The sequence below is a fragment of the Trichomycterus rosablanca genome, chromosome 2 (genome assembly GCF_030014385.1).
Source record: "Trichomycterus rosablanca isolate fTriRos1 chromosome 2, fTriRos1.hap1, whole genome shotgun sequence".
Taxonomy (NCBI): domain Eukaryota; kingdom Metazoa; phylum Chordata; class Actinopteri; order Siluriformes; family Trichomycteridae; genus Trichomycterus; species Trichomycterus rosablanca.
The window spans coordinates 16,633,251-16,656,261 of record NC_085989.1 but is presented as its reverse complement, the minus strand read 5'-3'; the positions used below and the strand labels follow the sequence as shown (position 1 = coordinate 16,656,261).

The 23,011-nt window shown below is 38.3% G+C and overlaps 21 non-coding genes across 21 annotated transcripts; all 21 read right to left on the bottom strand.

The window, feature by feature from the left end:
- Positions 1–208: 208 nt before the first annotated feature.
- On the bottom strand, positions 209–280 carry trnap-agg (transfer RNA proline (anticodon AGG)). Its single transcript has one exon. It is a non-coding gene; the product is annotated as a tRNA-Pro (tRNA).
- Positions 281–2,514: 2,234 nt separating this feature from the next.
- On the bottom strand, positions 2,515–2,586 carry trnap-agg (transfer RNA proline (anticodon AGG)). Its single transcript has one exon. It is a non-coding gene; the product is annotated as a tRNA-Pro (tRNA).
- A 430-nt stretch (positions 2,587–3,016) lies between these two features.
- Positions 3,017–3,088, bottom strand: trnap-ugg (transfer RNA proline (anticodon UGG)). Its single transcript has one exon. It is a non-coding gene; the product is annotated as a tRNA-Pro (tRNA).
- Positions 3,089–4,650: 1,562 nt separating this feature from the next.
- On the bottom strand, positions 4,651–4,726 carry trnap-agg (transfer RNA proline (anticodon AGG)). The gene has a single exon. It is a non-coding gene; the product is annotated as a tRNA-Pro (tRNA).
- Positions 4,727–5,152: 426 nt separating this feature from the next.
- trnap-ugg (transfer RNA proline (anticodon UGG)) lies at positions 5,153–5,224 on the bottom strand. Its single transcript has one exon. It is a non-coding gene; the product is annotated as a tRNA-Pro (tRNA).
- A 1,562-nt stretch (positions 5,225–6,786) lies between these two features.
- On the bottom strand, positions 6,787–6,858 carry trnap-agg (transfer RNA proline (anticodon AGG)). Its single transcript has one exon. It is a non-coding gene; the product is annotated as a tRNA-Pro (tRNA).
- A 430-nt stretch (positions 6,859–7,288) lies between these two features.
- trnap-ugg (transfer RNA proline (anticodon UGG)) lies at positions 7,289–7,360 on the bottom strand. The gene has a single exon. It is a non-coding gene; the product is annotated as a tRNA-Pro (tRNA).
- Positions 7,361–8,922: 1,562 nt separating this feature from the next.
- trnap-agg (transfer RNA proline (anticodon AGG)) lies at positions 8,923–8,994 on the bottom strand. Its single transcript has one exon. It is a non-coding gene; the product is annotated as a tRNA-Pro (tRNA).
- Positions 8,995–9,424: 430 nt separating this feature from the next.
- trnap-ugg (transfer RNA proline (anticodon UGG)) lies at positions 9,425–9,496 on the bottom strand. The gene has a single exon. It is a non-coding gene; the product is annotated as a tRNA-Pro (tRNA).
- A 1,562-nt stretch (positions 9,497–11,058) lies between these two features.
- On the bottom strand, positions 11,059–11,130 carry trnap-agg (transfer RNA proline (anticodon AGG)). Its single transcript has one exon. It is a non-coding gene; the product is annotated as a tRNA-Pro (tRNA).
- Positions 11,131–11,560: 430 nt separating this feature from the next.
- On the bottom strand, positions 11,561–11,632 carry trnap-ugg (transfer RNA proline (anticodon UGG)). Its single transcript has one exon. It is a non-coding gene; the product is annotated as a tRNA-Pro (tRNA).
- A 1,562-nt stretch (positions 11,633–13,194) lies between these two features.
- trnap-agg (transfer RNA proline (anticodon AGG)) lies at positions 13,195–13,266 on the bottom strand. Its single transcript has one exon. It is a non-coding gene; the product is annotated as a tRNA-Pro (tRNA).
- A 430-nt stretch (positions 13,267–13,696) lies between these two features.
- trnap-ugg (transfer RNA proline (anticodon UGG)) lies at positions 13,697–13,768 on the bottom strand. The gene has a single exon. It is a non-coding gene; the product is annotated as a tRNA-Pro (tRNA).
- Positions 13,769–15,330: 1,562 nt separating this feature from the next.
- On the bottom strand, positions 15,331–15,402 carry trnap-agg (transfer RNA proline (anticodon AGG)). The gene has a single exon. It is a non-coding gene; the product is annotated as a tRNA-Pro (tRNA).
- A 430-nt stretch (positions 15,403–15,832) lies between these two features.
- Positions 15,833–15,904, bottom strand: trnap-ugg (transfer RNA proline (anticodon UGG)). The gene has a single exon. It is a non-coding gene; the product is annotated as a tRNA-Pro (tRNA).
- Positions 15,905–17,466: 1,562 nt separating this feature from the next.
- trnap-agg (transfer RNA proline (anticodon AGG)) lies at positions 17,467–17,538 on the bottom strand. The gene has a single exon. It is a non-coding gene; the product is annotated as a tRNA-Pro (tRNA).
- Positions 17,539–17,968: 430 nt separating this feature from the next.
- Positions 17,969–18,040, bottom strand: trnap-ugg (transfer RNA proline (anticodon UGG)). The gene has a single exon. It is a non-coding gene; the product is annotated as a tRNA-Pro (tRNA).
- Positions 18,041–19,602: 1,562 nt separating this feature from the next.
- trnap-agg (transfer RNA proline (anticodon AGG)) lies at positions 19,603–19,674 on the bottom strand. Its single transcript has one exon. It is a non-coding gene; the product is annotated as a tRNA-Pro (tRNA).
- Positions 19,675–20,104: 430 nt separating this feature from the next.
- Positions 20,105–20,176, bottom strand: trnap-ugg (transfer RNA proline (anticodon UGG)). The gene has a single exon. It is a non-coding gene; the product is annotated as a tRNA-Pro (tRNA).
- A 1,562-nt stretch (positions 20,177–21,738) lies between these two features.
- On the bottom strand, positions 21,739–21,810 carry trnap-agg (transfer RNA proline (anticodon AGG)). Its single transcript has one exon. It is a non-coding gene; the product is annotated as a tRNA-Pro (tRNA).
- A 430-nt stretch (positions 21,811–22,240) lies between these two features.
- Positions 22,241–22,312, bottom strand: trnap-ugg (transfer RNA proline (anticodon UGG)). Its single transcript has one exon. It is a non-coding gene; the product is annotated as a tRNA-Pro (tRNA).
- Between the last annotated feature and the right edge of the window lie 699 nt (positions 22,313–23,011).

The window sequence follows — 23,011 nt, the reverse complement described above, 5'->3', positions numbered from 1 at the left end:
GAATGATAAAACACTTTAAAGAGTTGAAACATGAAACATATTTAAAGGCTCCAAATAGTAAAAACTGGTTTAACTGTTTTTAAGCTTCAAATTTTAAGCTAAAGGGTAGAATTGTAGTAATGTGTCATTGCATCCACATGGAAAGCTGTTCACGTTTTGCCCTTTAATCGCTTCCTCCTTTCATTTCCATTTGCACACTGCAGAACAAGGGCTCGTCCGGGATTTGAACCCGGGACCTCTCGCACCCTAAGCGAGAATCATACCCCTAGACCAACGAGCCAGCCGGGACAGGACACAAGGTTGACTGGTTGCACTGGCAAGTGTATTTATGACAAAACAAAACTCAATGCAGAGCTTCATTAAAGCATTTTGAACACTTTAAGCATGAGGTGTCATTAAGGGCTTGATGTTGTAAGAACTTATTTTGCTTTGTTAAATGAAAAGACTTTTGACAGGAGCTGTGTTCAAGACTTTATGCTTCGCGCCGTTTACCTTATGTATCATGTTTATCAGCCCAAACTGTACAATACAAACGTTGTGACGCTGTGTTTAATCGGTTAGTTATACAAAAGATTTTGCAACATTTACGTTGCCAACTTCTAAGAAAGTATAACAATGTGTCATTTTGGTTTGATTATTCTGATCAGATTTTAACGGGACAACTGATAAGTTATTTTTATAGAACAGCAAAGGAGCACTTGGTTAAAGGAGGACTCGTCTAGGATTTGAACCCGGGACCTCTCGCACCCAAAGCGAAAATCATACCCCTAGACCAACGAGCCATCTGAGAAGTTGTCAATGTGTTATTTTGATGTGCGTGACTGACCGTCAAAACTCTGTTGTCTGCCTGAGCTGGGAAGTGTATTCGGTGCTTTCATGAGAAAACTCAAAGCACAGAATGGTTAAAACTTAAAACAAATATTTCAAGGCTCCAAATAGTACAAACTGGTTTTAATTAGTCAACTGTCAAGACTAGGAAGCATTTGAAAGCTTTGCGCTGTTTTAATAAAGTGCCTTTGTGGCCCCATGTAATTAGGCAGGCTTTACATGTTTATCAATTTAATACCACCTTTGTTTTCTAATTGCACACTGTGATTACATTTTGAAGAGACATTTTGATAAGTCAACGTTCTTTAGTGAAAGAGCACGGTATTAAGGAAGGGCTCGACTCGGATTTTATCAGGAAACCCACGCAACCTTAACTTTTGCAGAATAAAAGTTTTTAATTACTCATTTGGAAATCGTTACACAACACCCTGTCTATAAATCTGTACTTTAACATTTCTGTTGTGGAGATGCGTCTAGCGTTAACTTGTTTTCAAACATCTGGCAATCCCAAACGTGCACGTTTCCTAATAGACGCCGGGAAAAATCACCCAAGAACGACTGATTTCTGACAGACAATCAGGCATTAAGACATTTTTTTTTCGTATCCTAATAAATATTAGACGCTATAAATGAAGCTGTCTGTTTTTTGTTGTTGTTTGTTTTGTATTTAATGCTTTGCGTTGTAACATTATCTCAGACTTAACGTCCATTAAATTTACCCGAATATATCCGTATCCGAAACATATTCAAAGGCAACATTTTTTCCAAAAAAAATAAATAAACTGTTTTGCTGTTTACGTCGTGTAATACATTTATCTACCAAAACTGCACAATCCGAACGTTGTGACGCTGTGTATAAAAGGTACGTTACACAAGAGAATGATACCTTTGATAGCCTTTGTTATTTATTTATTTATTACACCTGATACGTTCGTTTTACAACGCCGACTCTCGCACCCAAAGCGAGAATCATACGCCTAGACCAACGCTGCGTGACTGACCGTAAAAACTCTGTTGTCTGTTTGAGCTAGGAAATGTATTCAGTGCTTGCATGGAAATAATCAAGGCACAGAATGATTAAAACTCGTTAAAGAGTTGAAACATGAAATATATTTAAAGGCTCATATAAGTAGAATTAAAAGTTAATGCGTGCTTTTTCAATCAAAATCTAAAAAGGTCTTTAAGCAAAGCGATCTGACTGAAAATAGAGTGTGAACGCCATTGTTACACTTACAGGCTGACCTTATTTATGATGCTGCGTTTCAGTGAGCAACGACGTAACGAGTTTCATATTACCTGTTGCCTTTTTTATTCATTTTTTATACCTGATACGTTTGTTTTACAATGCCGACTCTCGCACCCAAAGCGAGAATCTTACGCCTAGACCAACGCTGCGTGACTGACCGTCGAAAGTCTGTTGTCTGGTTGAGCTAGGAAGTGTAGTCAGTGCTTGCATGACAAAACTCAAGGCACAGAATAATAAAACTCTTTAAAGAGTTGAAACATGAAACATATTTAAAGGCTCCAAATAGTAAAAACTGGTTTAACTGTTTTTAAGCTTCAAATTTTAAGCTAAAGGGTAGAATTGTAGTAACGTGTCATTGCATCCACATGGAAAGCTGTTCACGTTTTGCCCTTTAATCGCTTCCTCCTTTCATTTCCATTTGCACACTGTGATAAGAACAAGGACTCGTCCGGGATTTGAACCCGAGACCTCTCGCACCCTAAGCGAGAATCATACCCCTAGACCAACGAGCCAGCCGGGACAGGGCACAAGGTTGACTGGTTGCACTGGCAAGTGTATTTATGACAAAACAAAACTCAATGCAGAGCTTCATTAAAGCATTTTGAACACTTTAAGCATGAGGTGTCATTAAGGGCTTGATGTTGTAAGAACTTATTTTGCTTTGTCAAATGAAAAGACTTTTGACAGGAGCTGTGTTCAAGACTTTATGCTTCGCGCCGTTTACCTTATGTATCATGTTTATCAGCCCAAACTGTACAATACAAACGTTGTGACGCTGTGTTTAATCGGTTAGTTATACAAAAGATTTTGCAACATTTACGTTGCCAACTTCTAAGAAAGTATAACAATGTGTCATTTTGGTTTGATTATTCTGATCAGATTTTAACGGGACAACTGATAAGTTATTTTTATAGAACAGCAAAGGAGCACTTGGTTAAAGCAGGGCTCGTCCGGGATTTGAACCCGGGACCTCTCGCACCCAAAGCGAAAATCATACCCCTAGACCAACGAGCCATCTGAGAAGTTGTCAATGTGTTATTTTGATGTGCGTGACTGACCGTCAAAACTCTGTTGTCTGCCTGAGCTGGGAAGTGTATTCGGTGCTTTCATGAGAAAACTCAAAGCACAGAATGGTTAAAACTTAAAAAAAATATTTCAAGGCTCCAAATAGTACAAACTGGTTTTAATTAGTCAACTGTCAAGACTAGGAAGCATTTGAAAGCTTTGCGCTGTTTTAATAAAGTGCCTTTGTGGCCCCATGTAATTAGGCAGGCATAAAAGTTTTTAATTACTCATTTGGAAATCGTTACACAACACCCTGTCTATAAATCTGTACTTTAACATTTCTGTTGTGGAGATGCGTCTAGCGTTAACTTGTTTTCAAACATCTGGCAATCCCAAACGTGCACGTTTCCTAATAGACGCCGGGAAAAATCACCCAAGAACGACTGATTTCTGACAGACAATCAGGCATTAAGACATTTTTTTTTCGTATCCTAATAAATATTAGACGCTATAAATGAAGCTGTCTGTTTTTTGTTGTTGTTTGTTTTGTATTTAATGCTTTGCGTTGTAACATTATCTCAGACTTAACGTCCATTAAATTTACCCGAATATATCCGTATCCGAAACATATTCAAAGGCAACATTTTTTCCAAAAAAAATAAATAAACTGTTTTGCTGTTTACGTCGTGTAATACATTTATCTACCAAAACTGCACAATCCGAACGTTGTGACGCTGTGTATAAAAGGTACGTTACACAAGAGAATGATACCTTTGATAGCCTTTGTTATTTATTTATTTATTACACCTGATACGTTCGTTTTACAACGCCGACTCTCGCACCCAAAGCGAGAATCATACGCCTAGACCAACGCTGCGTGACTGACCGTAAAAACTCTGTTGTCTGTTTGAGCTAGGAAATGTATTCAGTGCTTGCATGGAAATAATCAAGGCACAGAATGATTAAAACTCGTTAAAGAGTTGAAACATGAAATATATTTAAAGGCTCATATAAGTAGAATTAAAAGTTAATGCGTGCTTTTTCAATCAAAATCAAAAAAGGTCTTTAAGCAAAGCGATCTGACTGAAAATAGAGTGTGAACGCCATTGTTACACTTACAGGCTGACCTTATTTATGATGCTGCGTTTCAGTGAGCAACGACGTAACGAGTTTCATATTACCTGTTGCCTTTTTTATTCATTTTTTATACCTGATACGTTTGTTTTACAATGCCGACTCTCGCACCCAAAGCGAGAATCTTACGCCTAGACCAACGCTGCGTGACTGACCGTCGAAAGTCTGTTGTCTGGTTGAGCTAGGAAGTGTAGTCAGTGCTTGCATGACAAAACTCAAGGCACAGAATAATAAAACTCTTTAAAGAGTTGAAACATGAAACATATTTAAAGGCTCCAAATAGTAAAAACTGGTTTAACTGTTTTTAAGCTTCAAATTTTAAGCTAAAGGGTAGAATTGTAGTAACGTGTCATTGCATCCACATGGAAAGCTGTTCACGTTTTGCCCTTTAATCGCTTCCTCCTTTCATTTCCATTTGCACACTGTGATAAGAACAAGGGCTCGTCCGGGATTTGAACCCGGGACCTCTCGCACCCTAAGCGAGAATCATACCCCTAGACCAACGAGCAAGCCGGGACAGGGCACAAGGTTGACTGGTTGCACTGGCAAGTGTATTTATGACAAAACAAAACTCAATGCAGAGCTTCATTAAAGCATTTTGAACACTTTAAGCATGAGGTGTCATTAAGGGCTTGATGTTGTAAGAACTTATTTTGCTTTGTCAAATGAAAAGACTTTTGACAGGAGCTGTGTTCAAGACTTTATGCTTCGCGCCGTTTACCTTATGTATCATGTTTATCAGCCCAAACTGTACAATACAAACGTTGTGACGCTGTGTTTAATCGGTTAGTTATACAAAAGATTTTGCAACATTTACGTTGCCAACTTCTAAGAAAGTATAACAATGTGTCACTTTGGTTTGATTATTCTGATCAGATTTTAACGGGACAACTGATAAGTTATTTTTATAGAACAGCAAAGGAGCACTTGGTTAAAGCAGGGCTCGTCCGGGATTTGAACCCGGGACCTCTCGCACCCAAAGCGAAAATCATACCCCTAGACCAACGAGCCATCTGAGAAGTTGTCAATGTGTTATTTTGATGTGCGTGACTGACCGTCAAAACTCTGTTGTCTGCCTGAGCTGGGAAGTGTATTCGGTGCTTTCATGAGAAAACTCAAAGCACAGAATGGTTAAAACTTAAAAAAAATATTTCAAGGCTCCAAATAGTACAAACTGGTTTTAATTAGTCAACTGTCAAGACTAGGAAGCATTTGAAAGCTTTGCGCTGTTTTAATAAAGTGCCTTTGTGGCCCCATGTAATTAGGCAGGCATAAAAGTTTTTAATTACTCATTTGGAAATCGTTACACAACACCCTGTCTATAAATCTGTACTTTAACATTTCTGTTGTGGAGATGCGTCTAGCGTTAACTTGTTTTCAAACATCTGGCAATCCCAAACGTGCACGTTTCCTAATAGACGCCGGGAAAAATCACCCAAGAACGACTGATTTCTGACAGACAATCAGGCATTAAGACATTTTTTTTTCGTATCCTAATAAATATTAGACGCTATAAATGAAGCTGTCTGTTTTTTGTTGTTGTTTGTTTTGTATTTAATGCTTTGCGTTGTAACATTATCTCAGACTTAACGTCCATTAAATTTACCCGAATATATCCGTATCCGAAACATATTCAAAGGCAACATTTTTTCCAAAAAAAATAAATAAACTGTTTTGCTGTTTACATCGTGTAATACATTTATCTACCAAAACTGCACAATCCGAACGTTGTGACGCTGTGTATAAAAGGTACGTTACACAAGAGAATGATACCTTTGATAGCCTTTGTTATTTATTTATTTATTACACCTGATACGTTCGTTTTACAACGCCGACTCTCGCACCCAAAGCGAGAATCATACGCCTAGACCAACGCTGCGTGACTGACCGTAAAAACTCTGTTGTCTGTTTGAGCTAGGAAATGTATTCAGTGCTTGCATGGAAATAATCAAGGCACAGAATGATTAAAACTCGTTAAAGAGTTGAAACATGAAATATATTTAAAGGCTCATATAAGTAGAATTAACAGTTAATGCGTGCTTTTTCAATCAAAATCAAAAAAGGTCTTTAAGCAAAGCGATCTGACTGAAAATAGAGTGTGAACGCCATTGTTACACTTACAGGCTGACCTTATTTATGATGCTGCGTTTCAGTGAGCAACGACGTAACGAGTTTCGTATTACCTGTTGACTTTTTTATTCATTTTTTATACCTGATACGTTTGTTTTACAATGCCGACTCTCGCACCCAAAGCGAGAATCTTACGCCTAGACCAACGCTGCGTGACTGACCGTCGAAAGTCTGTTGTCTGGTTGAGCTAGGAAGTGTAGTCAGTGCTTGCATGACAAAACTCAAGGCACAGAATGATAAAACTCTTTAAAGAGTTGAAACATGAAACATATTTAAAGGCTCCAAATAGTAAAAACTGGTTTAACTGTTTGTAAGCTTAAAATTTTAAGCTAAAGGGTAGAATTGTAGTAATGTGTCATTGCATCCACATGGAAAGCTGTTCACGTTTTGCCCTTTAATCGCTTCCTCCTTTCATTTCCATTTGCACACTGTGATAAGAACAAGGGCTCGTCCGGGATTTGAACCCGGGACCTCTTGCACCCTAAGCGAGAATCATACCCCTAGACCAACGAGCCAGCCGGGACAGGGCACAAGGTTGACTGGTTGCACTGGCAAGTGTATTTATGACAAAACAAAACTCAATGCAGAGCTTCATTAAAGCATTTTGAACACTTTAAGCATGAGGTGTCATTAAGGGCTTGATGTTGTAAGAACTTATTTTGCTTTGTCAAATGAAAAGACTTTTGACAGGAGCTGTGTTCAAGACTTTATGCTTCGTGCCGTTTACCTTATGTATCATGTTTATCAGCCCAAACTGTACAATACAAACGTTGTGACGCTGTGTTTAATCGGTTAGTTATACAAAAGATTTTGCAACATTTACGTTGCCAACTTCTAAGAAAGTATAACAATGTGTCATTTTGGTTTGATTATTCTGATCAGATTTTAACGGGACAACTGATAAGTTATTTTTATAGAACAGCAAAGGAGCACTTGGTTAAAGCAGGGCTCGTCCGGGATTTGAACCCGGGACCTCTCGCACCCAAAGCGAAAATCATACCCCTAGACCAACGAGCCATCTGAGAAGTTGTCAATGTGTTATTTTGATGTGCGTGACTGACCGTCAAAACTCTGTTGTCTGCCTGAGCTGGGAAGTGTATTCGGTGCTTTCATGAGAAAACTCAAAGCACAGAATGGTTAAAACTTAAAAAAAATATTTCAAGGCTCCAAATAGTACAAACTGGTTTTAATTAGTCAACTGTCAAGACTAGGAAGCATTTGAAAGCTTTGCGCTGTTTTAATAAAGTGCCTTTGTGGCCCCATGTAATTAGGCAGGCATAAAAGTTTTTAATTACTCATTTGGAAATCGTTACACAACACCCTGTCTATAAATCTGTACTTTAACATTTCTGTTGTGGAGATGCGTCTAGCGTTAACTTGTTTTCAAACATCTGGCAATCCCAAACGTGCACGTTTCCTAATAGACGCCGGGAAAAATCACCCAAGAACGACTGATTTCTGACAGACAATCAGGCATTAAGACATTTTTTTTTCGTATCCTAATAAATATTAGACGCTATAAATGAAGCTGTCTGTTGTTTGTTGTTGTTTGTTTTGTATTTAATGCTTTGCGTTGTAACATTATCTCAGACTTAACGTCCATTAAATTTACCCGAATATATCCGTATCCGAAACATATTCAAAGGCAACATTTTTTCCAAAAAAAATAAATAAACTGTTTTGCTGTTTACGTCGTGTAATACATTTATCTACCAAAACTGCACAATCCGAACGTTGTGACGCTGTGTATAAAAGGTACGTTACACAAGAGAATGATACCTTTGATAGCCTTTGTTATTTATTTATTTATTACACCTGATACGTTCGTTTTACAACGCCGACTCTCGCACCCAAAGCGAGAATCATACGCCTAGACCAACGCTGCGTGACTGACCGTAAAAACTCTGTTGTCTGTTTGAGCTAGGAAATGTATTCAGTGCTTGCATGGAAATAATCAAGGCACAGAATGATTAAAACTCGTTAAAGAGTTGAAACATGAAATATATTTAAAGGCTCATATAAGTAGAATTAAAAGTTAATGCGTGCTTTTTCAATCAAAATCTAAAAAGGTCTTTAAGCAAAGCGATCTGACTGAAAATAGAGTGTGAACGCCATTGTTACACTTACAGGCTGACCTTATTTATGATGCTGCGTTTCAGTGAGCAACGACGTAACGAGTTTCATATTACCTGTTGCCTTTTTTATTCATTTTTTATACCTGATACGTTTGTTTTACAATGCCGACTCTCGCACCCAAAGCGAGAATCTTACGCCTAGACCAACGCTGCGTGACTGACCGTCGAAAGTCTGTTGTCTGGTTGAGCTAGGAAGTGTAGTCAGTGCTTGCATGACAAAACTCAAGGCACAGAATAATAAAACTCTTTAAAGAGTTGAAACATGAAACATATTTAAAGGCTCCAAATAGTAAAAACTGGTTTAACTGTTTTTAAGCTTCAAATTTTAAGCTAAAGGGTAGAATTGTAGTAACGTGTCATTGCATCCACATGGAAAGCTGTTCACGTTTTGCCCTTTAATCGCTTCCTCCTTTCATTTCCATTTGCACACTGTGATAAGAACAAGGGCTCGTCCGGGATTTGAACCCGGGACCTCTCGCACCCTAAGCGAGAATCATACCCCTAGACCAACGAGCCAGCCGGGACAGGGCACAAGGTTGACTGGTTGCACTGGCAAGTGTATTTATGACAAAACAAAACTCAATGCAGAGCTTCATTAAAGCATTTTGAACACTTTAAGCATGAGGTGTCATTAAGGGCTTGATGTTGTAAGAACTTATTTTGCTTTGTCAAATGAAAAGACTTTTGACAGGAGCTGTGTTCAAGACTTTATGCTTCGCGCCGTTTACCTTATGTATCATGTTTATCAGCCCAAACTGTACAATACAAACGTTGTGACGCTGTGTTTAATCGGTTAGTTATACAAAAGATTTTGCAACATTTACGTTGCCAACTTCTAAGAAAGTATAACAATGTGTCATTTTGGTTTGATTATTCTGATCAGATTTTAACGGGACAACTGATAAGTTATTTTTATAGAACAGCAAAGGAGCACTTGGTTAAAGCAGGGCTCGTCCGGGATTTGAACCCGGGACCTCTCGCACCCAAAGCGAAAATCATACCCCTAGACCAACGAGCCATCTGAGAAGTTGTCAATGTGTTATTTTGATGTGCGTGACTGACCGTCAAAACTCTGTTGTCTGCCTGAGCTGGGAAGTGTATTCGGTGCTTTCATGAGAAAACTCAAAGCACAGAATGGTTAAAACTTAAAAAAAATATTTCAAGGCTCCAAATAGTACAAACTGGTTTTAATTAGTCAACTGTCAAGACTAGGAAGCATTTGAAAGCTTTGCGCTGTTTTAATAAAGTGCCTTTGTGGCCCCATGTAATTAGGCAGGCATAAAAGTTTTTAATTACTCATTTGGAAATCGTTACACAACACCCTGTCTATAAATCTGTACTTTAACATTTCTGTTGTGGAGATGCGTCTAGCGTTAACTTGTTTTCAAACATCTGGCAATCCCAAACGTGCACGTTTCCTAATAGACGCCGGGAAAAATCACCCAAGAACGACTGATTTCTGACAGACAATCAGGCATTAAGACATTTTTTTTTCGTATCCTAATAAATATTAGACGCTATAAATGAAGCTGTCTGTTTTTTGTTGTTGTTTGTTTTGTATTTAATGCTTTGCGTTGTAACATTATCTCAGACTTAACGTCCATTAAATTTACCCGAATATATCCGTATCCGAAACATATTCAAAGGCAACATTTTTTCCAAAAAAAATAAATAAACTGTTTTGCTGTTTACGTCGTGTAATACATTTATCTACCAAAACTGCACAATCCGAACGTTGTGACGCTGTGTATAAAAGGTACGTTACACAAGAGAATGATACCTTTGATAGCCTTTGTTATTTATTTATTTATTACACCTGATACGTTCGTTTTACAACGCCGACTCTCGCACCCAAAGCGAGAATCATACGCCTAGACCAACGCTGCGTGACTGACCGTAAAAACTCTGTTGTCTGTTTGAGCTAGGAAATGTATTCAGTGCTTGCATGGAAATAATCAAGGCACAGAATGATTAAAACTCGTTAAAGAGTTGAAACATGAAATATATTTAAAGGCTCATATAAGTAGAATTAACAGTTAATGCGTGCTTTTTCAATCAAAATCAAAAAAGGTCTTTAAGCAAAGCGATCTGACTGAAAATAGAGTGTGAACGCCATTGTTACACTTACAGGCTGACCTTATTTATGATGCTGCGTTTCAGTGAGCAACGACGTAACGAGTTTCATATTACCTGTTGACTTTTTTATTCATTTTTTATACCTGATACGTTTGTTTTACAATGCCGACTCTCGCACCCAAAGCGAGAATCTTACGCCTAGACCAACGCTGCGTGACTGACCGTCGAAAGTCTGTTGTCTGGTTGAGCTAGGAAGTGTAGTCAGTGCTTGCATGACAAAACTCAAGGCACAGAATGATAAAACTCTTTAAAGAGTTGAAACATGAAACATATTTAAAGGCTCCAAATAGTAAAAACTGGTTTAACTGTTTGTAAGCTTAAAATTTTAAGCTAAAGGGTAGAATTGTAGTAATGTGTCATTGCATCCACATGGAAAGCTGTTCACGTTTTGCCCTTTAATCGCTTCCTCCTTTCATTTCCATTTGCACACTGTGATAAGAACAAGGGCTCGTCCGGGATTTGAACCCGGGACCTCTTGCACCCTAAGCGAGAATCATACCCCTAGACCAACGAGCCAGCCGGGACAGGGCACAAGGTTGACTGGTTGCACTGGCAAGTGTATTTATGACAAAACAAAACTCAATGCAGAGCTTCATTAAAGCATTTTGAACACTTTAAGCATGAGGTGTCATTAAGGGCTTGATGTTGTAAGAACTTATTTTGCTTTGTCAAATGAAAAGACTTTTGACAGGAGCTGTGTTCAAGACTTTATGCTTCGCGCCGTTTACCTTATGTATCATGTTTATCAGCCCAAACTGTACAATACAAACGTTGTGACGCTGTGTTTAATCGGTTAGTTATACAAAAGATTTTGCAACATTTACGTTGCCAACTTCTAAGAAAGTATAACAATGTGTCATTTTGGTTTGATTATTCTGATCAGATTTTAACGGGACAACTGATAAGTTATTTTTATAGAACAGCAAAGGAGCACTTGGTTAAAGCAGGGCTCGTCCGGGATTTGAACCCGGGACCTCTCGCACCCAAAGCGAAAATCATACCCCTAGACCAACGAGCCATCTGAGAAGTTGTCAATGTGTTATTTTGATGTGCGTGACTGACCGTCAAAACTCTGTTGTCTGCCTGAGCTGGGAAGTGTATTCGGTGCTTTCATGAGAAAACTCAAAGCACAGAATGGTTAAAACTTAAAAAAAATATTTCAAGGCTCCAAATAGTACAAACTGGTTTTAATTAGTCAACTGTCAAGACTAGGAAGCATTTGAAAGCTTTGCGCTGTTTTAATAAAGTGCCTTTGTGGCCCCATGTAATTAGGCAGGCATAAAAGTTTTTAATTACTCATTTGGAAATCGTTACACAACACCCTGTCTATAAATCTGTACTTTAACATTTCTGTTGTGGAGATGCGTCTAGCGTTAACTTGTTTTCAAACATCTGGCAATCCCAAACGTGCACGTTTCCTAATAGACGCCGGGAAAAATCACCCAAGAACGACTGATTTCTGACAGACAATCAGGCATCAAGACATTTTTTTTTCGTATCCTAATAAATATTAGACGCTATAAATGAAGCTGTCTGTTGTTTGTTGTTGTTTGTTTTGTATTTAATGCTTTGCGTTGTAACATTATCTCAGACTTAACGTCCATTAAATTTACCCGAATATATCCGTATCCGAAACATATTCAAAGGCAACATTTTTTCCAAAAAAAATAAATAAACTGTTTTGCTGTTTACGTCGTGTAATACATTTATCTACCAAAACTGCACAATCCGAACGTTGTGACGCTGTGTATAAAAGGTACGTTACACAAGAGAATGATACCTTTGATAGCCTTTGTTATTTATTTATTTATTACACCTGATACGTTCGTTTTACAACGCCGACTCTCGCACCCAAAGCGAGAATCATACGCCTAGACCAACGCTGCGTGACTGACCGTAAAAACTCTGTTGTCTGTTTGAGCTAGGAAATGTATTCAGTGCTTGCATGGAAATAATCAAGGCACAGAATGATTAAAACTCGTTAAAGAGTTGAAACATGAAATATATTTAAAGGCTCATATAAGTAGAATTAAAAGTTAATGCGTGCTTTTTCAATCAAAATCTAAAAAGGTCTTTAAGCAAAGCGATCTGACTGAAAATAGAGTGTGAACGCCATTGTTACACTTACAGGCTGACCTTATTTATGATGCTGCGTTTCAGTGAGCAACGACGTAACGAGTTTCATATTACCTGTTGCCTTTTTTATTCATTTTTTATACCTGATACGTTTGTTTTACAATGCCGACTCTCGCACCCAAAGCGAGAATCTTACGCCTAGACCAACGCTGCGTGACTGACCGTCGAAAGTCTGTTGTCTGGTTGAGCTAGGAAGTGTAGTCAGTGCTTGCATGACAAAACTCAAGGCACAGAATAATAAAACTCTTTAAAGAGTTGAAACATGAAACATATTTAAAGGCTCCAAATAGTAAAAACTGGTTTAACTGTTTTTAAGCTTCAAATTTTAAGCTAAAGGGTAGAATTGTAGTAACGTGTCATTGCATCCACATGGAAAGCTGTTCACGTTTTGCCCTTTAATCGCTTCCTCCTTTCATTTCCATTTGCACACTGTGATAAGAACAAGGGCTCGTCCGGGATTTGAACCCGGGACCTCTCGCACCCTAAGCGAGAATCATACCCCTAGACCAACGAGCCAGCCGGGACAGGGCACAAGGTTGACTGGTTGCACTGGCAAGTGTATTTATGACAAAACAAAACTCAATGCAGAGCTTCATTAAAGCATTTTGAACACTTTAAGCATGAGGTGTCATTAAGGGCTTGATGTTGTAAGAACTTATTTTGCTTTGTCAAATGAAAAGACTTTTGACAGGAGCTGTGTTCAAGACTTTATGCTTCGCGCCGTTTACCTTATGTATCATGTTTATCAGCCCAAACTGTACAATACAAACGTTGTGACGCTGTGTTTAATCGGTTAGTTATACAAAAGATTTTGCAACATTTACGTTGCCAACTTCTAAGAAAGTATAACAATGTGTCATTTTGGTTTGATTATTCTGATCAGATTTTAACGGGACAACTGATAAGTTATTTTTATAGAACAGCAAAGGAGCACTTGGTTAAAGCAGGGCTCGTCCGGGATTTGAACCCGGGACCTCTCGCACCCAAAGCGAAAATCATACCCCTAGACCAACGAGCCATCTGAGAAGTTGTCAATGTGTTATTTTGATGTGCGTGACTGACCGTCAAAACTCTGTTGTCTGCCTGAGCTGGGAAGTGTATTCGGTGCTTTCATGAGAAAACTCAAAGCACAGAATGGTTAAAACTTAAAAAAAATATTTCAAGGCTCCAAATAGTACAAACTGGTTTTAATTAGTCAACTGTCAAGACTAGGAAGCATTTGAAAGCTTTGCGCTGTTTTAATAAAGTGCCTTTGTGGCCCCATGTAATTAGGCAGGCATAAAAGTTTTTAATTACTCATTTGGAAATCGTTACACAACACCCTGTCTATAAATCTGTACTTTAACATTTCTGTTGTGGAGATGCGTCTAGCGTTAACTTGTTTTCAAACATCTGGCAATCCCAAACGTGCACGTTTCCTAATAGACGCCGGGAAAAATCACCCAAGAACGACTGATTTCTGACAGACAATCAGGCATCAAGACATTTTTTTTTCGTATCCTAATAAATATTAGACGCTATAAATGAAGCTGTCTGTTGTTTGTTGTTGTTTGTTTTGTATTTAATGCTTTGCGTTGTAACATTATCTCAGACTTAACGTCCATTAAATTTACCCGAATATATCCGTATCCGAAACATATTCAAAGGCAACATTTTTTCCAAAAAAAATAAATAAACTGTTTTGCTGTTTACGTCGTGTAATACATTTATCTACCAAAACTGCACAATCCGAACGTTGTGACGCTGTGTATAAAAGGTACGTTACACAAGAGAATGATACCTTTGATAGCCTTTGTTATTTATTTATTTATTACACCTGATACGTTCGTTTTACAACGCCGACTCTCGCACCCAAAGCGAGAATCATACGCCTAGACCAACGCTGCGTGACTGACCGTAAAAACTCTGTTGTCTGTTTGAGCTAGGAAATGTATTCAGTGCTTGCATGGAAATAATCAAGGCACAGAATGATTAAAACTCGTTAAAGAGTTGAAACATGAAATATATTTAAAGGCTCATATAAGTAGAATTAAAAGTTAATGCGTGCTTTTTCAATCAAAATCTAAAAAGGTCTTTAAGCAAAGCGATCTGACTGAAAATAGAGTGTGAACGCCATTGTTACACTTACAGGCTGACCTTATTTATGATGCTGCGTTTCAGTGAGCAACGACGTAACGAGTTTCATATTACCTGTTGCCTTTTTTATTCATTTTTTATACCTGATACGTTTGTTTTACAATGCCGACTCTCGCACCCAAAGCGAGAATCTTACGCCTAGACCAACGCTGCGTGACTGACCGTCGAAAGTCTGTTGTCTGGTTGAGCTAGGAAGTGTAGTCAGTGCTTGCATGACAAAACTCAAGGCACAGAATAATAAAACTCTTTAAAGAGTTGAAACATGAAACATATTTAAAGGCTCCAAATAGTAAAAACTGGTTTAACTGTTTTTAAGCTTCAAATTTTAAGCTAAAGGGTAGAATTGTAGTAACGTGTCATTGCATCCACATGGAAAGCTGTTCACGTTTTGCCCTTTAATCGCTTCCTCCTTTCATTTCCATTTGCACACTGTGATAAGAACAAGGGCTCGTCCGGGATTTGAACCCGGGACCTCTCGCACCCTAAGCGAGAATCATACCCCTAGACCAACGAGCCAGCCGGGACAGGGCACAAGGTTGACTGGTTGCACTGGCAAGTGTATTTATGACAAAACAAAACTCAATGCAGAGCTTCATTAAAGCATTTTGAACACTTTAAGCATGAGGTGTCATTAAGGGCTTGATGTTGTAAGAACTTATTTTGCTTTGTCAAATGAAAAGACTTTTGACAGGAGCTGTGTTCAAGACTTTATGCTTCGCGCCGTTTACCTTATGTATCATGTTTATCAGCCCAAACTGTACAATACAAACGTTGTGACGCTGTGTTTAATCGGTTAGTTATACAAAAGATTTTGCAACATTTACGTTGCCAACTTCTAAGAAAGTATAACAATGTGTCATTTTGGTTTGATTATTCTGATCAGATTTTAACGGGACAACTGATAAGTTATTTTTATAGAACAGCAAAGGAGCACTTGGTTAAAGCAGGGCTCGTCCGGGATTTGAACCCGGGACCTCTCGCACCCAAAGCGAAAATCATACCCCTAGACCAACGAGCCATCTGAGAAGTTGTCAATGTGTTATTTTGATGTGCGTGACTGACCGTCAAAACTCTGTTGTCTGCCTGAGCTGGGAAGTGTATTCGGTGCTTTCATGAGAAAACTCAAAGCACAGAATGGTTAAAACTTAAAAAAAATATTTCAAGGCTCCAAATAGTACAAACTGGTTTTAATTAGTCAACTGTCAAGACTAGGAAGCATTTGAAAGCTTTGCGCTGTTTTAATAAAGTGCCTTTGTGGCCCCATGTAATTAGGCAGGCATAAAAGTTTTTAATTACTCATTTGGAAATCGTTACACAACACCCTGTCTATAAATCTGTACTTTAACATTTCTGTTGTGGAGATGCGTCTAGCGTTAACTTGTTTTCAAACATCTGGCAATCCCAAACGTGCACGTTTCCTAATAGACGCCGGGAAAAATCACCCAAGAACGACTGATTTCTGACAGACAATCAGGCATTAAGACATTTTTTTTTCGTATCCTAATAAATATTAGACGCTATAAATGAAGCTGTCTGTTTTTTGTTGTTGTTTGTTTTGTATTTAATGCTTTGCGTTGTAACATTATCTCAGACTTAACGTCCATTAAATTTACCCGAATATATCCGTATCCGAAACATATTCAAAGGCAACATTTTTTCCAAAAAAAATAAATAAACTGTTTTGCTGTTTACGTCGTGTAATACATTTATCTACCAAAACTGCACAATCCGAACGTTGTGACGCTGTGTATAAAAGGTACGTTACACAAGAGAATGATACCTTTGATAGCCTTTGTTATTTATTTATTTATTACACCTGATACGTTCGTTTTACAACGCCGACTCTCGCACCCAAAGCGAGAATCATACGCCTAGACCAACGCTGCGTGACTGACCGTAAAAACTCTGTTGTCTGTTTGAGCTAGGAAATGTATTCAGTGCTTGCATGGAAATAATCAAGGCACAGAATGATTAAAACTCGTTAAAGAGTTGAAACATGAAATATATTTAAAGGCTCATATAAGTAGAATTAACAGTTAATGCGTGCTTTTTCAATCAAAATCAAAAAAGGTCTTTAAGCAAAGCGATCTGACTGAAAATAGAGTGTGAACGCCATTGTTACACTTACAGGCTGACCTTATTTATGATGCTGCGTTTCAGTGAGCAACGACGTAACGAGTTTCATATTACCTGTTGACTTTTTTATTCATTTTTTATACCTGATACGTTTGTTTTACAATGCCGACTCTCGCACCCAAAGCGAGAATCTTACGCCTAGACCAACGCTGCGTGACTGACCGTCGAAAGTCTGTTGTCTGGTTGAGCTAGGAAGTGTAGTCAGTGCTTGCATGACAAAACTCAAGGCACAGAATGATAAAACTCTTTAAAGAGTTGAAACATGAAACATATTTAAAGGCTCCAAATAGTAAAAACTGGTTTAACTGTTTGTAAGCTTAAAATTTTAAGCTAAAGGGTAGAATTGTAGTAATGTGTCATTGCATCCACATGGAAAGCTGTTCACGTTTTGCCCTTTAATCGCTTCCTCCTTTCATTTCCATTTGCACACTGTGATAAGAACAAGGGCTCGTCCGGGATTTGAACCCGGGACCTCTTGCACCCTAAGCGAGAATCATACCCCTAGACCAACGAGCCAGCCGGGACAGGGCACAAGGTTGACTGGTTGCACTGGCAAGTGTATTTATGACAAAACAAAACTCAATGCAGAGCTTCATTAAAGCATTTTGAACACTTTAAGCATGAGGTGTCATTAAGGGCTTGATGTTGTAAGAACTTATTTTGCTTTGTCAAATGAAAAGACTTTTGACAGGAGCTGTGTTCAAGACTTTATGCTTCGCGCCGTTTACCTTATGTATCATGTTTATCAGCCCAAACTGTACAATACAAACGTTGTGACGCTGTGTTTAATCGGTTAGTTATACAAAAGATTTTGCAACATTTACGTTGCCAACTTCTAAGAAAGTATAACAATGTGTCATTTTGGTTTGATTATTCTGATCAGATTTTAACGGGACAACTGATAAGTTATTTTTATAGAACAGCAAAGGAGCACTTGGTTAAAGCAGGGCTCGTCCGGGATTTGAACCCGGGACCTCTCGCACCCAAAGCGAAAATCATACCCCTAGACCAACGAGCCATCTGAGAAGTTGTCAATGTGTTATTTTGATGTGCGTGACTGACCGTCAAAACTCTGTTGTCTGCCTGAGCTGGGAAGTGTATTCGGTGCTTTCATGAGAAAACTCAAAGCACAGAATGGTTAAAACTTAAAAAAAATATTTCAAGGCTCCAAATAGTACAAACTGGTTTTAATTAGTCAACTGTCAAGACTAGGAAGCATTTGAAAGCTTTGCGCTGTTTTAATAAAGTGCCTTTGTGGCCCCATGTAATTAGGCAGGCATAAAAGTTTTTAATTACTCATTTGGAAATCGTTACACAACACCCTGTCTATAAATCTGTACTTTAACATTTCTGTTGTGGAGATGCGTCTAGCGTTAACTTGTTTTCAAACATCTGGCAATCCCAAACGTGCACGTTTCCTAATAGACGCCGGGAAAAATCACCCAAGAACGACTGATTTCTGACAGACAATCAGGCATCAAGACATTTTTTTTTCGTATCCTAATAAATATTAGACGCTATAAATGAAGCTGTCTGTTGTTTGTTGTTGTTTGTTTTGTATTTAATGCTTTGCGTTGTAACATTATCTCAGACTTAACGTCCATTAAATTTACCCGAATATATCCGTATCCGAAACATATTCAAAGGCAACATTTTTTCCAAAAAAAATAAATAAACTGTTTTGCTGTTTACGTCGTGTAATACATTTATCTACCAAAACTGCACAATCCGAACGTTGTGACGCTGTGTATAAAAGGTACGTTACACAAGAGAATGATACCTTTGATAGCCTTTGTTATTTATTTATTTATTACACCTGATACGTTCGTTTTACAACGCCGACTCTCGCACCCAAAGCGAGAATCATACGCCTAGACCAACGCTGCGTGACTGACCGTAAAAACTCTGTTGTCTGTTTGAGCTAGGAAATGTATTCAGTGCTTGCATGGAAATAATCAAGGCACAGAATGATTAAAACTCGTTAAAGAGTTGAAACATGAAATATATTTAAAGGCTCATATAAGTAGAATTAAAAGTTAATGCGTGCTTTTTCAATCAAAATCTAAAAAGGTCTTTAAGCAAAGCGATCTGACTGAAAATAGAGTGTGAACGCCATTGTTACACTTACAGGCTGACCTTATTTATGATGCTGCGTTTCAGTGAGCAACGACGTAACGAGTTTCATATTACCTGTTGCCTTTTTTATTCATTTTTTATACCTGATACGTTTGTTTTACAATGCCGACTCTCGCACCCAAAGCGAGAATCTTACGCCTAGACCAACGCTGCGTGACTGACCGTCGAAAGTCTGTTGTCTGGTTGAGCTAGGAAGTGTAGTCAGTGCTTGCATGACAAAACTCAAGGCACAGAATAATAAAACTCTTTAAAGAGTTGAAACATGAAACATATTTAAAGGCTCCAAATAGTAAAAACTGGTTTAACTGTTTTTAAGCTTCAAATTTTAAGCTAAAGGGTAGAATTGTAGTAACGTGTCATTGCATCCACATGGAAAGCTGTTCACGTTTTGCCCTTTAATCGCTTCCTCCTTTCATTTCCATTTGCACACTGTGATAAGAACAAGGGCTCGTCCGGGATTTGAACCCGGGACCTCTCGCACCCTAAGCGAGAATCATACCCCTAGACCAACGAGCCAGCCGGGACAGGGCACAAGGTTGACTGGTTGCACTGGCAAGTGTATTTATGACAAAACAAAACTCAATGCAGAGCTTCATTAAAGCATTTTGAACACTTTAAGCATGAGGTGTCATTAAGGGCTTGATGTTGTAAGAACTTATTTTGCTTTGTCAAATGAAAAGACTTTTGACAGGAGCTGTGTTCAAGACTTTATGCTTCGCGCCGTTTACCTTATGTATCATGTTTATCAGCCCAAACTGTACAATACAAACGTTGTGACGCTGTGTTTAATCGGTTAGTTATACAAAAGATTTTGCAACATTTACGTTGCCAACTTCTAAGAAAGTATAACAATGTGTCATTTTGGTTTGATTATTCTGATCAGATTTTAACGGGACAACTGATAAGTTATTTTTATAGAACAGCAAAGGAGCACTTGGTTAAAGCAGGGCTCGTCCGGGATTTGAACCCGGGACCTCTCGCACCCAAAGCGAAAATCATACCCCTAGACCAACGAGCCATCTGAGAAGTTGTCAATGTGTTATTTTGATGTGCGTGACTGACCGTCAAAACTCTGTTGTCTGCCTGAGCTGGGAAGTGTATTCGGTGCTTTCATGAGAAAACTCAAAGCACAGAATGGTTAAAACTTAAAAAAAATATTTCAAGGCTCCAAATAGTACAAACTGGTTTTAATTAGTCAACTGTCAAGACTAGGAAGCATTTGAAAGCTTTGCGCTGTTTTAATAAAGTGCCTTTGTGGCCCCATGTAATTAGGCAGGCATAAAAGTTTTTAATTACTCATTTGGAAATCGTTACACAACACCCTGTCTATAAATCTGTACTTTAACATTTCTGTTGTGGAGATGCGTCTAGCGTTAACTTGTTTTCAAACATCTGGCAATCCCAAACGTGCACGTTTCCTAATAGACGCCGGGAAAAATCACCCAAGAACGACTGATTTCTGACAGACAATCAGGCATCAAGACATTTTTTTTTCGTATCCTAATAAATATTAGACGCTATAAATGAAGCTGTCTGTTGTTTGTTGTTGTTTGTTTTGTATTTAATGCTTTGCGTTGTAACATTATCTCAGACTTAACGTCCATTAAATTTACCCGAATATATCCGTATCCGAAACATATTCAAAGGCAACATTTTTTCCAAAAAAAATAAATAAACTGTTTTGCTGTTTACGTCGTGTAATACATTTATCTACCAAAACTGCACAATCCGAACGTTGTGACGCTGTGTATAAAAGGTACGTTACACAAGAGAATGATACCTTTGATAGCCTTTGTTATTTATTTATTTATTACACCTGATACGTTCGTTTTACAACGCCGACTCTCGCACCCAAAGCGAGAATCATACGCCTAGACCAACGCTGCGTGACTGACCGTAAAAACTCTGTTGTCTGTTTGAGCTAGGAAATGTATTCAGTGCTTGCATGGAAATAATCAAGGCACAGAATGATTAAAACTCGTTAAAGAGTTGAAACATGAAATATATTTAAAGGCTCATATAAGTAGAATTAAAAGTTAATGCGTGCTTTTTCAATCAAAATCTAAAAAGGTCTTTAAGCAAAGCGATCTGACTGAAAATAGAGTGTGAACGCCATTGTTACACTTACAGGCTGACCTTATTTATGATGCTGCGTTTCAGTGAGCAACGACGTAACGAGTTTCATATTACCTGTTGCCTTTTTTATTCATTTTTTATACCTGATACGTTTGTTTTACAATGCCGACTCTCGCACCCAAAGCGAGAATCTTACGCCTAGACCAACGCTGCGTGACTGACCGTCGAAAGTCTGTTGTCTGGTTGAGCTAGGAAGTGTAGTCAGTGCTTGCATGACAAAACTCAAGGCACAGAATAATAAAACTCTTTAAAGAGTTGAAACATGAAACATATTTAAAGGCTCCAAATAGTAAAAACTGGTTTAACTGTTTTTAAGCTTCAAATTTTAAGCTAAAGGGTAGAATTGTAGTAACGTGTCATTGCATCCACATGGAAAGCTGTTCACGTTTTGCCCTTTAATCGCTTCCTCCTTTCATTTCCATTTGCACACTGTGATAAGAACAAGGGCTCGTCCGGGATTTGAACCCGGGACCTCTCGCACCCTAAGCGAGAATCATACCCCTAGACCAACGAGCCAGCCGGGACAGGGCACAAGGTTGACTGGTTGCACTGGCAAGTGTATTTATGACAAAACAAAACTCAATGCAGAGCTTCATTAAAGCATTTTGAACACTTTAAGCATGAGGTGTCATTAAGGGCTTGATGTTGTAAGAACTTATTTTGCTTTGTCAAATGAAAAGACTTTTGACAGGAGCTGTGTTCAAGACTTTATGCTTCGCGCCGTTTACCTTATGTATCATGTTTATCAGCCCAAACTGTACAATACAAACGTTGTGACGCTGTGTTTAATCGGTTAGTTATACAAAAGATTTTGCAACATTTACGTTGCCAACTTCTAAGAAAGTATAACAATGTGTCATTTTGGTTTGATTATTCTGATCAGATTTTAACGGGACAACTGATAAGTTATTTTTATAGAACAGCAAAGGAGCACTTGGTTAAAGCAGGGCTCGTCCGGGATTTGAACCCGGGACCTCTCGCACCCAAAGCGAAAATCATACCCCTAGACCAACGAGCCATCTGAGAAGTTGTCAATGTGTTATTTTGATGTGCGTGACTGACCGTCAAAACTCTGTTGTCTGCCTGAGCTGGGAAGTGTATTCGGTGCTTTCATGAGAAAACTCAAAGCACAGAATGGTTAAAACTTAAAAAAAATATTTCAAGGCTCCAAATAGTACAAACTGGTTTTAATTAGTCAACTGTCAAGACTAGGAAGCATTTGAAAGCTTTGCGCTGTTTTAATAAAGTGCCTTTGTGGCCCCATGTAATTAGGCAGGCATAAAAGTTTTTAATTACTCATTTGGAAATCGTTACACAACACCCTGTCTATAAATCTGTACTTTAACATTTCTGTTGTGGAGATGCGTCTAGCGTTAACTTGTTTTCAAACATCTGGCAATCCCAAACGTGCACGTTTCCTAATAGACGCCGGGAAAAATCACCCAAGAACGACTGATTTCTGACAGACAATCAGGCATTAAGACATTTTTTTTTCGTATCCTAATAAATATTAGACGCTATAAATGAAGCTGTCTGTTTTTTGTTGTTGTTTGTTTTGTATTTAATGCTTTGCGTTGTAACATTATCTCAGACTTAACGTCCATTAAATTTACCCGAATATATCCGTATCCGAAACATATTCAAAGGCAACATTTTTTCCAAAAAAAATAAATAAACTGTTTTGCTGTTTACGTCGTGTAATACATTTATCTACCAA